The sequence below is a fragment of the Podarcis tiliguerta genome, assembly GCF_965153285.1.
Source record: "Podarcis tiliguerta genome assembly, chromosome: 2".
NCBI classification, from domain to species: domain Eukaryota; kingdom Metazoa; phylum Chordata; class Lepidosauria; order Squamata; family Lacertidae; genus Podarcis; species Podarcis tiliguerta.
In genome coordinates this window covers 31,494,518-31,508,999 of record NC_139535.1, presented here as the reverse complement: position 1 = coordinate 31,508,999, position 14,482 = coordinate 31,494,518, and the positions used below count along the sequence as shown (strand labels likewise).

Below are 14,482 nucleotides of genomic sequence, written 5' to 3'. Positions count from 1 at the left end.
GCCCAGTGATGACTGAACATGTTCTGTTGCCACAGAGTACAATTCCAAGTACCTGTTAAAGAGTGTGTCTGGAAAACTGGTGCATGTGTGTCTGTAACGACGTTTCCTGGCAAAGGCTATGGAAACCTGGACAAGAGCACACCACATTTTGTTGTAGGTTCCACCTGCTTTATTTATAATTATTGGAAATACGAGATGGCCAGTGACACAAGGTCAATGGCTTCTTTGCTGCCATGTCTTATTTGTGTGGAAATGCATAGCCCACTTTTTTATCACAAGGCATCTTACAGCATACAAAATACCGTATTTTTTGCTCTATAAGACTCACTTTTTCCCTCCTAAAAAGTAAGGGGAAATGTGTGTGCGTCTTATGGAGTGAATGCAGGCTGCGCAGCTATCCCAGAAGCCAGAACAGCAAGAGGGATTGCTGCTTTCACTGCACAACGATCCCTCTTGCTGTTCTGGCTTCTGAGATTCAGAATATTTTTTTTCTTGTTTTCCTCCTCCAAAAACTAGGTGCGTCTTATGGTCTGGTGCGTCTCATAGAGCGAAAAATACGGGTATAATGAAAGCCATTCATAAATATCTATAAAACATTCTTTAAAAACATCATAAAATAACAGGAAATACTGGGTGGTTAAAAGTTCAGAGTGTGATCAGGTCCTGTCTAAACAGTGCTGATTTCAGAAGATATCTGAAAGAAGGCTGGAATGGTTCCTGCCAAAATGCAGGGACATGGAGAACCTCCATCAGTGGATCACAGTGATCGAGGTGGAGTATAAGGAATCAGTTTGTCCTCAAAGTACTTTGGGCCCAAGTCGTTTAGGGATTTGTGAATTAACACAATAATTTTGAAACCTGTTCTGGAAGCAAACTGGCAATCTTGTGTCCCTGTAGTTTTCTCCTTTGACCAGAGCCGTGTAATGGTACAGAGAGGATCTCACAGAGGGCCAGACAGGTGCAAGCCACTTCCAGCTTTCGAGGCCCCTACCCATGACGAAAATTCAAAATGACGAGTCAACACATGAAAACAAAATAAGTTGTCCCAACTCAGTTCAGCAACCCAAAGCTGCTTCTTTGCTTGCTTAGGTAGTGCCACTACCCTCTCTTCTGCACCCCTAGTTTTGGCCATAGTATGACGTTTTGCATTTTAGCTCTTAATAAATTCTATTCATCTATCCTTCAGTGCCTAGGACAGTATAATTCCTTCATTGCTGCCTGCATGCTTAGGCTCTTTTGTTAACTCTTTAGGTGGTATTAAACTATGTTTTGCTCAGAGTACACCTATCATAATTAATGAACAGAATCATGTTCATGAATTTCACTGGTCTTTGCCCCAAAGCATCCCCCAAATAAAGAGAACAAGCAGCAGAAATCCTGAAGATAGCAGCTTTCTGTCAGTGTAGAAAATACTGAGCTAAAGAGACCAATGGTTCTGCACAGTGTAAGGTAGCTTCCTTAGCAGTAACTACTGGAATTAAAGAAATTAAATACAAGAAAACCAACCCTACATTCCCATTAGAAACATTTGAGAAGAAAATGTCTATTGACCTTGTTAGTCCAGCATAGCATATAACTGCTTTCAGTTGAGCAGCCAAGGTGTGAACTGTATTCTTCTTTTCAACTTGGCAAGGTATCAAGTCCAGAAACTTAGATAAAACTGTTTAAATGATAATAGAAACCTTTAAAGGGTTCACTCATCTGGAGCAAAAGTACTTTCAAGGAGAGCTGCATTTTCACTTTTCTTAATCCTGTCCCCTCTGACACGTTTTCTCCAAATTAGCTGGGAAATAGGGATTTTCCTTAAATTTTCATAAAGGTCATTTTTTCAGTCATTCAGCATTGCCATTTGCCTCTCTACAGACCAATAAGGAGATATCTCACACAATAATTGTGAGATACTGTCCAACACAAAATTACTGTCCAAATAATATATTATAATGATGTGGGTAAAGTTAAAGGACCCCTGGACAGTTAAGTCCAGTCAAAGGCGACTATGGGGTTGCGGCACTCATCTCACTTTCAGGCCGATGGAGCCAACATTTGTCCACAGACAGCTTTCCGGGTCATGTGGCCAGCATAGCTAAACTGCTTCTGGCACAACAGAACACCATGATGGAAACCAGAGCGCACGGAAACGCCGTTTACCTTCCAGCTGCAGTGGTACCTATTTATCTACTTGCACTGTTGTGCTTTCGAACTGCTAGGTTGGCAGTGTAAATATGCTCTCCTGAGTGCATCTTTCGTTGTGCGAACTCTGCGAAAGGGTGTGCATGAGTCCTTGGAATGTGGACAGCTGTTTCTGAGGCTTGTGTCGCCAATTGACTGATACTGCGTTTCTACGGGAGATCGATGGAGCGCCCGGAGACGACGTGGGGGCATGAAGGCCTTTGTCTCCCTGGCGGTATACCAACAACAGGTCATGGGCCCAGAAGCTGGGATGGAGCAACGGGAGCTCACTCTGTCACGGGGATTCGAACCGCCAACCTTTTGATCAGCAAGTCCAAGAGGCTCAGTGGTTTTGACCACAGTGCCACCCAGATCCCTATAATGATGTAGATCTATAGACAACTAACAGAATGCTCCAATCCAGTGGGTGGGTGTTGCTGCCAGTGATGTATCCCCAACTGCCAGATATGGGAAGGGAGAAGGGATGCACACAGGCTGTCTAAGGATGTGCTGGATCCAAAGTCCAGCTATTGGGCCTGATCTGGATCTCTTGGCTGTGCCAGCCTGAAACTAGCATGGGAGCCCCAATTTCTGTCTAGATCAGCGTGAGTAACAGGGCTGCAGATATTCTAGCTGTTCCACAGTAGTCCCTCTTCCCACTTTCAGGAGTAATAATAATAATAATAATAATAATTTCTATACCAACTTTCATCCTAGGATTACAGGGCAGTTTCCAATATAAAAGCACAAAAAAGGAAATATAGTAACATAGTAACAAACAAAAACACAGTTTAAAAAGCCATAGATTAATCAGATTAATTAGCCAAAGGCCTGGTTGAAGAGGAACGTTTTCAGCTGGTGCCTAAAGGGTGTATAATGAAGGTGCCAGGTGAGCCTCCCTGGGGAAAGCATTCCACAATGGGAAGCCACCACAGAAAAGGCCTGTTCTCGTGTTGCTGCCCTCTGGACATCTTGCGGAGGAGGCACATGAAGAAGGGCCTCAGATGATGATCTCACCGTCCACGTGGTTCATATGGAGAGAGGTGGTCCTTGAGGCATTGCAGTCCTGAGCTGCTTAAGGCTTTCTAGATTAATACCAGCACTTTGAATTGGGCCTGCAAACTATTCCCATATAAGTGTGTATAGGACTGTAGTGAAAGGATCTAAAATATATGTATCAGCCACAATTTTCTTTATTGCAAAAAGTCAAATTTTGGGTGGAACAGCTTTTTTTTTTTTTTGCACAGGAGCACTAATCACCGTTAATTGTGCAATCTGAATTTGCCGGTATGTGATTGAATCCCACCTGAGCAGTGTGGGATGTGAAACACAGGAGCAGTCAATTACAACATTCCTAGAGTGTACATGTTTAGACATGGGGAGGGATGTTTGTCCAGCCAGCAGGTAAACTCCCTGGACAGACTTCCTCCGCATGTGACTAGAGGTGGGTGTGGCCCCACCTGTGCAGGTAATGATAAAAGCACAGGGCAGGGGCAGCCATCTCTCTCTTACTCTCTTGCTCTCTATTCTCTTCCTTCGAAGAAGCAACATCTGCTAAGCTAAAGATGCCCTCTTGGCTCCCAGCCAAGAGAGGAGAAAGGGACTATCTTCTTATAAGATAGAATCCAAATGTATATTACTTCACTAAGTTTAAGTCTGCCTTCTGGGATCCGGTTGTGAACAGAATCTGAGTAAACTATTTTTGATACTTTTGTAAAGGACTGTGTCGTGTCTTCTATTTTAAGAGGGAATAAAGGGGAAATTGGGACTCGGGTGGCGTTGTGGGTAAAACCTCAGTGCCTAGGACTTGCCGATCGCTTGGTCGGCGGTTCGAATCCCCGCGGCGGGGTGTGCTCCCGTCGTTCGGTCCCAGCGCCTGCCAACCTAGCAGTTCGAAAGCACTCCCGGGTGCAAGTAGATAAATAGGGACCGCTTACCAGCGGGAAGGTAAACGGCATTCCGTGTGCGGCTCTGGCTCGCCAGAGCAGCGATGTCACGCTGGCCACGTGACCTGGAAGTGTCTGCGGACAGCGCTGGCTCCCGGCCTATAGAGTGAGATGAGCGCACAACCCTAGAGTCTGGCAAGACTGGCCCGTACGGGCAGGGGTACCTTTACCTTTAAAGGGGAAATTACCAGAGTGATTATTATAGAGGTTCTTGCGAACCTGAGCACACGCTGCCGTTGCAAACATAAAGTAAAGGGGAATGTTTTACTCTGCTGATATTGGGAATTTGTTAACACGAGTTGGATAAGGATATAATCAGCCAATATATCCTCTCCTGCATCCCTGAACATTCCCACAAGCAGAACTGGGAGAGTCCTGCAAAAAGAGACCAGTTTGTTGGTTTTGATCAACTTGAGATATTTTACATTTTGCAACTGATGGACCCTTTGGGGTGTAACTATAGAAGCTGAAGCAATATTAAGAAAAAGAAAGAGTATTTCTTATGGTTGCCCTTTGCTCATAGTTGGACATCTGTCAGTCCAACTACAATACAGATGCATTTCTGAAAACTGAGATGCTTCCCTATAAATTATGTTTGTGATAGAGGATGCATTCAGCTGCAAACTACTTTTTGACTGGAGAGTAGATCCTCCCACATAATTACAAAGAGTCTCTTATACAGAGCATGCAATCATCTGCATTATTATTATTACAGCTTTGCATGCTTAATTTTATGATGCAGTGACTATATATTTGTGAATAAATCCTGCTTACAGTATTTTAATAAATTAAAATGTCATCATTTTATAAACCTGTTATCCTTCTTTGTCAGATTAATTACAGAGGACTTAGAGCGGAGGAACTTTTGTTTGGCTGTGTTTGTTGACAATTTGATTCAATAATTGACCTCCAGCCTACAAGATGAGGCAAAATTGAATCACTAAAAAGGACAGTGAGTGACTCACCATATTAATATATGCTCTTCCGCATTAGAAGACAATTTGAAAATAAAATTCAAACTGTCTCTATTCACCATAGTTTTAAAGGTGGTTTTAATGATGCACCAGCCATTGCATCCTGAGTTGGCTTTACTGCCGTCACATGACAGCATCAGGACCAATCAAGGCTGATGCCGTAGTCTGCCTAGTGCCTCACCTTCTAGCCTAGCTGCCATGCACAACAGGGCTGGGGATGCAGTGGTGGTCCTGCTTCTCCATAAAGCCCCACTAGGGTGAGGGAATAGTCAAGACTGCACCCCAAGAGTGCTTCTGTAATGGATGTGTATCGCTGCCATTCAAGTTCACACAGGAGAACTTGATGGTGGATCGTTCCTAAAAGTTTTTAACTATGTGAGTAGGCAGCTTAGGTTTTAAACACTGGCAGAACTTACAACACAATCCTATGCATCTTTACTTCCATTTAGTAAATGTTTTTGTTGTTTTTTTGTAATTTCCTCTGCCGCCAGTCATAGAATCATAGAATCATAGAGTTGGAAGAGACCACAAGGGCCATCGAGTCCAACCCCCTGCCAAGCAGCAAACACCACCAGAGCACTCCTGACATATGGTTGTCAAGCCTCTGCTTAAAGACCTCCAAAGAAGGAGACTCCACCACACTCCTTGGCAGCAAATTCCACTGTCGAACAGCTCTTACTGTCAGGAAGTTCTTCCTAATGTTTAGGTGTAGTCTTCTTTCTTGTAGTTTGGATCCATTGCTCTGTGTCCGCTTCTCTGGAGCAGCAGAAAACAACCTTTCTCCCTCCTCTATGTGACATCCTTTTATATATTTGAACATGGCTATCATATCACCCCTTAACCTCCTCTTCTCCAGGCTAAACATGCCCAGCTCCCTTAGTCATTCCTCATAAGGCATCGTTTCCAGGCCTTTGACCATTTTGGTTGCCCTCCTCTGGACACGTTCCAGTTTGTCAGTGTCCTTCTTGAACTGTGGTGCCCAGAACTGGACACAGTACTCCAGGTGAGGTCTGACCAGAGCAGAATACAGTGGCACTATTACTTCCCTTGATCTAGATGCTATACTCATATTGATGCAGTAGACTGCAGCCTGTCTAGTGAGTTGTAGGTAGCTGTCCAAAGGAGCTAGAAGCTTATGTCATGGAGTGAAAATTGAATGCCCTATCCAGGAATAAGAACTGAAGAACCTCCTGAAAAAAATCAGAATCAGGAAGGCCAGGAAATATTTTAGCCCAATCAAGAAATTCTATTTAACCCTAGAGTGGGAAGGGCCAATCTGGAATCTGAGAACCATTCACTGCCCAACTCACATGGGGCAGTTGCTGGCAGAAACAAGTTTTAACATTTTTAGCCTCTCTGTTGCCAACAGCAATGGTAGTTTTACTATACAGTGGTACTTCGGGTTACATACACTTCAGGCTACATACGCTTCAGGTTACAGACTCCGCTAACCCAGAAATAGTGCTTCAGGTTAAGAACTTTGCTTCAGGATAAGAACAGAAATCGTGCTCCGGCGGCGCAGCGGCAGCAGGAGGCCCCATTAGCTAAAGTGGTGCTTCAGGTTAAGAACAGTTTCAGGTTATGTACGGACCTCCGGAACGAATTAAGTACTTAACCCGAGGTACCACTGTACTCTAATGCAGTGACCAAACCAATGAGTGGAAAATAGCAGGTGTTTATTATAGGCGCCATTGCTGCACAGCACTCACTCCTCACAACGCAAAAGTCTTCTGTATTCTACATTACAGCCTTTGTGACTCCTGACACAAAACCTAGGTTGAAAATGTGCTCTGGGTGGCCATAAGTCCTCTTTTTCCAGGACATACCCTCTTTTTCATGGGTAGAGTAGTCATAGGCATCCATAGTTAAAAGCAGAATGTGCTCTCTTCTTTTGCTCTTTAAAATATGACAGCTCTAGTTGAAATGGTTCAGAAAGTTCTTAGCTGGGAAATCATCTGAGGGTTTTCCTATTCAGGCTCTGTTGGAAAACTTCAGAAGGGAAAGCTGGAGAATATTTTGAGAAATGCCCTCCACCCTCCCCCTTAACAAATAACATGGAGCATTCAGTGAGGCCATTTTGGAAAAAGGCAAAATGTGGTGTGTAGAATAACTATCTTGCATACAAACTAGACCAGGCTTGATCCCTGGCATCTATCATTTAAAAAAATATCAGGTAGTATGACTGGTGGGGGGGGGGACCCTGCTTGAAGTCTAGAGGAGCTTTAGCCAATTAGAACGGACAATATTATGCTGGAGGAATTTTTAAAAAATCATATTCTATTTTGAAACATTTTTAATAACCAGTTGAAGCCGTGCACAAATGGATTCTCAAAATTCTCTATCCTAATGTGGGCATAAACACTGTGGGGGCTATTTCACAGAATTTCTCCAGAGGATATTCTCCAACAGTTTCATGGTGCTAGGGTTTCTGACTAGCAATAGGCAGGCCACAGCTCTTTTCATTTATCCTAAGGTTTGTTATTATTCCCCTGCCACTGGACAGGAGGGAGAGAAATTGAGACTGGCACACACACACACACACCATAGCTGTCAACGTTTCCCTTTTTAAAAGGGAAATTCCCTTTTTCCGAATAGGATTCCTCGCAAGAAAAGGGAAAAGTTGACAGCTAACACACACACACACACACACACACACACACACGAAACAGAGAACATTCAAAGAAAATTCTGCATTGTGGCCTATTTGGAGTAGGATGTGAGACAGAAAATTCTCTGACATTTTCTCCGAAAAGGTATAAGTACTTTTATTTATACTCGGCGGTAATATAAATATTTCACATAATGAATACATACATAAATGATCCTTTAAATTTTAAAGTTTATTTTCCATATTTATATGCCACCCATAATGACATTCTCAGGATAAGTTACAAGAAGTATAAAAAGGAATTAAAAATACATAGAATAAAGCAGATCAGCATATTAAACCAGCAAAGAAACTGGCAAATATAAAACAAAGCAGAACTTGAACAAGTGGATGGGCCAGGTGATCCACTAGGTCTTCAATTCTCTCTGAAGGTTTTAGTGACTTTGGAATTTTGTTGTTGTTGCTGTTGCCCTAACACAAAGAGTAGAATAGATATTCTCTGTGGAAGGTTTTTTTAATATGCAGGTTTTGGTGTCCTCGGGTGTCTTCCCGTGTAAAAGTTGGGGTGTCTAGGCGACGTTTCGACGAGGTCTCACTCGTCATCTTCAGGCTGGTGCTTTCGGCTTCTTGTTACTGGAACAGAGCAGGATCTCAGTGTTTGAGTTCCTATAAATACTGTTGAGGAGGTGTGGTGTATAGCCTCCAATGTTCTGGGCAGAGAGGAGGTTCCCAGGCTAGTGTGCCTTTTCTTCTTTTGTTCCTTAATTACTTGAGGGATATCTTGGGTGATTTCTTGAGTGATTTCCTGAATCCCACTTAGGTGGGTCATTAGGTGTGGATTAGTTGCTAAAGCCTTCGTGTCTTGAACTCTTGAACTTTGTGAAGAGTTTTTCTGAGAAGATGGCTGTACTGCACTTGGTTGTGCTCTGGCTTGGCTTCGTGTATAGGGGCGAGCTGTGGTTTTTTTTTAATATATATATAAAAACGCCACTAAGAACAATTTATGATGCATATGTATTCTCAGTCACAAATGCCAGCGCTGGCATGTTGCAAATTATTTCAAATATTTCTTTTTGCCTTCTACTGTTCCTGGTTTGCTTTGTTTTTTCATGCAGCAGTGGGGAGGCTTGAGGCCAACCTATTCAGTTTCATTAGCAGAAACTGTCATCTCTTGGATGCAGACTCCAGCTATGTGGGGCTATGAAGACCTCTGGTGGAAATCTGGGTTCATTTATAATTATATTCTCCAAGGTCCTATTTCTACAGCAAGTGCTCAATATTGCAATAATACATTCAACGTGGGCTGGAAGAAAACTCAATATAACTCAATATAAACCTCAGCATTTGGGCTGGGGGAAAAAAACATGGCCTTTTCATTCCACAGGACATTTCAACAAATAGGTGAAGAGGGTACAAGGTGACAGCCAGGAAATTAAGCTTAGAGTAAGAAGTGAGGTGAGAGACACATTTACTTTTGCCATTACCTTTCCTTTTCCTTTTCTTCTTCCTTTCTTTTTGCTGATCTTTTTAGCTCCTGGACAGCGAAAGTTTAACTTTTCTATGGAACCTAATCATCACAGAGTAGCATTTGTTTATCTCAGTTGAGGGTATTATCCCATTGTTCGCAATCAGAATATTTATTCTCTTAGCTCGGCCTCAGTGTGGCAGTGGGATTATTTTTCAGGAATGTTATTTACCTCAGAGGTTGATTGAGTTATACATACTGGTTACACCGCTCCTCCCACAGGTTATTTCCATCTTTCTAAACAACCCTATCCTGGGCTCTTCTGTCACTCTCACCAAATTATTTTATTGCTTTTTCTTTCATACATCAAAGAGGGCTGGTTTCAAGTTTGAGGGCATGTCCAGTACTGTGAACTCAGCTATACAACCACAAATAAAACTTTGTAAGTGCGATATACAATGTGATGATGGTGAGCCTCATGGAAAATTGAATGTATTTTTAAAAACACGTTTTTGAAAAAGCATGTTCAGAAAGCTTTTTTTATATGTGTGTAGATTCCTGCATCCCCACATCTCCAGTGAGCCTTGACCAGCTTACCTGGTGATGATAAATGGTACAGGCAACCACATTCTCAACAGCATTGGATGACTTGGAGCTCACCATTTAAATTTCCCACAACCCCCTAGATTATTTTACACACACACCTCTCCTCCATCCAGGCAAACAAGAATCATCATCCAAGCTCAAGGGCACATTGTAGCCAAGAAAAATCACTTAAAGTGGGTACAAAGGGAAGCCAGAGAGGAATGTGGCCTTGAGTGAAGTAGTGTGGTTGAGAAGGGGATGTGGGACAGTCGTAAGGGCCAGCTCAAGACTCCTGGAGGGCCACTTTCATTCTCCAAGCCGAAGGTTCCCAATTTCTACCCATAGCTATCCTATACTCGGAGCACTCAAGCCACTGCAGGAAATTAAAATGGTGATTCAAGCCACCATTATTTTCATCAGAGCCTCAGAAAAGGCGAGTCCCCAAAAGGTGTCAGTGGTAGAAGCATTGACTGATGCCTGATGTGCCTGAAGCCCATTATTATCCCTTCAGAAAGCCTGTGTTTGGTTTATATATGCAGCAGAGCTAAAATATCAGGGATTGGCAACCTTTTCGGCCCATGGGTATCTTAACTGGAGAAATTGTCATGGACACTAGGCACATAGCATCACATGGAATGCTTCTTTAAATTTCATCCATGGGGAGGATACTGTGTGGGCACACTGAAAATCCTTTATCATCTAATTCATGTGTAGAACAGATCTTCTGCATAATGTTTGACAATGATTGAGATATTACTTTGAATCTTGGCAGTCTTCTTTCCCGAACTCAAGCAACAACAGATTCTATTTTCTGATCACAGACCTTGTGGCATAGCTTTCAGAAAAAATAGAAAGTCATAAGCAAATATTACTGTAATGCTAGATTTCACAAGAGCTGAGGTAAAAGAAGCCGGTGTGGTGTAGTAGAGTGTTGGACTAGAGCTTTGAAAACCAGGGCTCAAATCCCTACTTGGCCATAAAGCTCACTGGATGACCTTGGTCCAGTCACCAACTCTCAACCTAACCTACCTCACAAGACTGTTCTGGGGATTAAATGAGGTGGTGAACTATTCACAGCACCTTGAGCTCCTTGGAGAAAAAGGTGGGGTATATGGTTTTCCCAGTAGTGATGTATGGAAGTGAGAGCTGGACCATAAGAAGGCTGATCACCGAAGAATTGATGCTTTTGAATTATGGTGCTGGAGGAGACTCCTGAGAGTCCCATGGACTGCAAGAAGAACTAACCTATCCATTCTTAAGGAAATCAGCCCTGAGTGCTCACTGGAAGGACAGATTGTGAAGCTGAGACTCCAATACTTTGGCCACCTCATGAGAAGAGAAGACTCCCTGGAAAAGACCCTGATGTTGGGAAAGATGGAGTGTACAAGGAGAAGGGGATGACAGAGGACGAGATGGTTGGATAGTGTTTGACTAAACTGTGGGAGGCAGTGGAAGACAGAAGTGCCTGGCATCCATGGGGTCACGAAGAGTCGGACACGACTAAATGACTAAACAACAGCAACAACATAAATGAAATAAAGAAACAAGGAGTACACTGTGGCAGGGGAAGGCAGCAGATGCCGGAAGACTGGTGACTTTCTGGTAGAGCACATTGTGTTGGAATTCATGCAAAGAATACTCAACTAGGTGGGCCTTGTTTTCACCCAGCAAAGCACTTCATCTGCTCTTAAGCAAGAGTGCATTTTCAGAATCACTTAAAACAGATTAACTGTGGCATAAGTGTTAGGAAACCATTCTGTACTCTTGCTTTGCAAATCTAAAATGTATCAGTGAATTTAAGGGGTTGTAATCACACAAACAAATGCACCATGCAAGACTGAAGTTAGCCTCCCACTGAGCTGAAGAAGAAGTGTTTGGATTTGATATCCCGCTTTATCACTACCCGAAGGAGTCTCAAAGCGGCTAACATACTCCTTTCCCTTCCTCCCCCACAACAAACACTCTGTGAGGTGAGTGGGGCTGAGAGACTTCAAAGAAGTGTGACTAGCCCAAGGTCACCCAGCAGCTGCATGTGGAGGAGCTTAGATGCGAACCCGGTCCCCCAGATTACGAGTCTACCACTCTTAACCACTACACCACAATGGCTCTCTAGCTGGGGCACGCACACACTGAAACTTTGTGACAACCGGTCACATACAACCTGTTTCGAGTACATTCAATCTGGGACATCATTTTTTTGTGCATTGTGCATTGGAGATATTTATGAATGAATTTAAAAGCATATCCACACATGCCCATGTGCATAGGCTTACCAGTTTTTTAAAAATAATATATGGAATCTGTCATGTTATTAATTAGGAGACTCCAACAACTATTGCTCTTGGGTTATTCAGATGGATGCATTTTTAATGTGTTAAGCTCATACATGCAATATGTTAATTCCCTATAAGATCCATAATTATCTTTCTAAGAGTCTGTTATGTCCACCAGCAAGTGAATATCAGCATGGGAAGTTAAATTCTGAATTTTGAAAAGTTTAAAAAACAAAAATATGTCCAGATATTCCATGGATTTCCATAGAAACGTAGGTCACATTTTTCCTAAATTGGACTTGTGTCATAATAGTTGGCTTTCAATTAAAAGGCAGTGACATAAATTATAAATCATTACATGGACAACAAAAACAAATAGATTTTATTACAATATTAGTGCAGGACAATTCTAGTTGATATACTATCCTATATCCCCCCCCCCCCTGAAATTGCAGGCTCATGAAAAAAAGAAAACCTCAGGACCTAAATGGATTCACTCCTTTCTTTGTTTTCAAGTCAGCAGGAAGAACAAGAGCTAATTTATGTTTACAGTGACTCAGTTTGATTAAAAAGTCATACTTCACCAACTCTGAAGATGCATTTCTGAACATCCCTCTTTCCATTCAATTAATTCCAAGTGATGTTTGCCCAGAAAATGTAGAGCATGTTTAACTGCAATAGAGATAATGCTAAAGCAAGCAATCCCCGTTTAAAACTTAGCCTTACTTCTGTCAGCAATCTTGCAAGAACATTACACCTTGGGTTCCTCATTAATATTGTTCTACATTAGCCTAATGTAGAACTAAGTAATGTGTCATGAATCCAAAATGAGCATGCAAACATCAAGCATTTTATGTTAGGTAGATTTCAAATGACCTTCTGCACTTCCTTTCTAGTGAGATTCAAATAATTCCCCCCACCCCTATCTCCAGACTTCTGTAAAATGTCAGTTGTAAAGCAAACCGGTGAATAGATCACAGGACTCCCTGTGTTAATTTAGTCTCTGTACATGCTCAAAATGTGATTTTAAAATTAGAGTTTATAAGGCAATGAATGTATTTTTATTATTATACCGAACAGTGCAAAGAAGGTAAAAATTAAACCTGCCCCATGTCAGACCAGTAGAAATTATTTAAATAATTGTATTTAAGATGCATCATGCAGAATCATGGGTTATGTCCAATGGTAGTGGTACTCAGAGTAGACCCATTGAAGATTTGGACATAACTAAGTTAGGTTTATGAATTTCAATGGGTCTACTCTAAGTAGAACTTAGTTGGAGACAACCCAGTGAAATTATGAACCATCTCTCAGTTACCCTATGGACCTCAGGTGAACATGTCACACTGGCAGCAGTATTCAAATTTTTGAGCTCAATCTTACTTAATGGTGCATTTTCCTCAGGGAAGCTCATCTGTAGGCCCTCTGTACAATATCTTCAGTACCATGTGAATAAATTTCTCTCTTTTTGGTCAGGCTTTCAGTACAGTGGACCCTCGGATTACGTTACCTTTGGGTAATGTAACTTTCTGATTGCAAACACGGCAAACTTGGAAGTGTATACTTCTGGGTTTTGCCGCACGCACATGCGCAGAAGTAGATGCAGACTTTTAAGGGTACCCGGAACGAATTAAATTCATATCTGGAAGGTCCACTGTAGTTGGTTTTTTAACAAATTATTAATCCGCACAGCGGCACAATTCTGTACTTTGTGTTAATATATTTATCCTAGCCGATGATGACATTATTATTGTTACTATTACTATTATTATTATTACTATTATTGCTTTACATTTAAAATAGTAATAAATTAATAATTTAATGGAGGGACTTATTGGGTGTTGTTTTATAAGATTGTAACTATGTATTTTAACTTCTGGTCTTTTCTAATGTTGTAAGTCCCATAGAGGCTTTGGGTGGAGGCAACACACAAATGTAATTAATTGTAGTCATCATCTCAAATGAAATGCCACCTTAATGTTGCGAGTTGTCAAGTGACATGCCTGCTATGTGGACTGATCTTTGGAGCAACTCAGAGATTATTGTTGCTGTTGAAAACCAATAGTTTTCTGCTTTGAGGACTTCATTTGTTTGGTAGCATAGCTCTTATATAAATTGGCCAAGGGCTTTCCAACTATCACTTCATTCCCAAGGTAAGGGGCGTTAGTATCATTTACTTCGTGTGAAAATCCATGTGTATATGATGCACACAAACAAGGGCCAGAAACCCACAGAGTGGAAGACTGAATGAGGACTGTTGAACTGACCTTGAGCCCTGGGAAGATGGAGCCACTGTGGATTGGTAGTTCCGGTGTCTGGGAGACTGGCCAGTTGTCTGTTCTGGGTGGGGTTGCGCTTCCCTTGAAAGAACTGCTTTGGATTTCAGATCCATGTTTTTCACTGGAAGCTCAAGTGGCCTCAATGGCTAGGAGTGCCCTTTGCCAACTATGGTTGGTATGTCA

At 42.0% G+C, this 14,482-nt stretch overlaps 1 long non-coding RNA gene across 1 annotated transcript in view; it reads left to right on the top strand.

Annotated features, from left to right (window-relative positions):
* Positions 1-14,482, top strand: part of LOC310671185 — a 917,602-nt gene that overhangs the window by 170,529 nt on the left and 732,591 nt on the right. The window contains exon 2 of the long non-coding RNA XR_014507873.1: positions 422-560. This is a non-coding gene — a long non-coding RNA (uncharacterized lncRNA). The remainder of the gene's footprint in view (positions 1-421; positions 561-14,482) is intronic.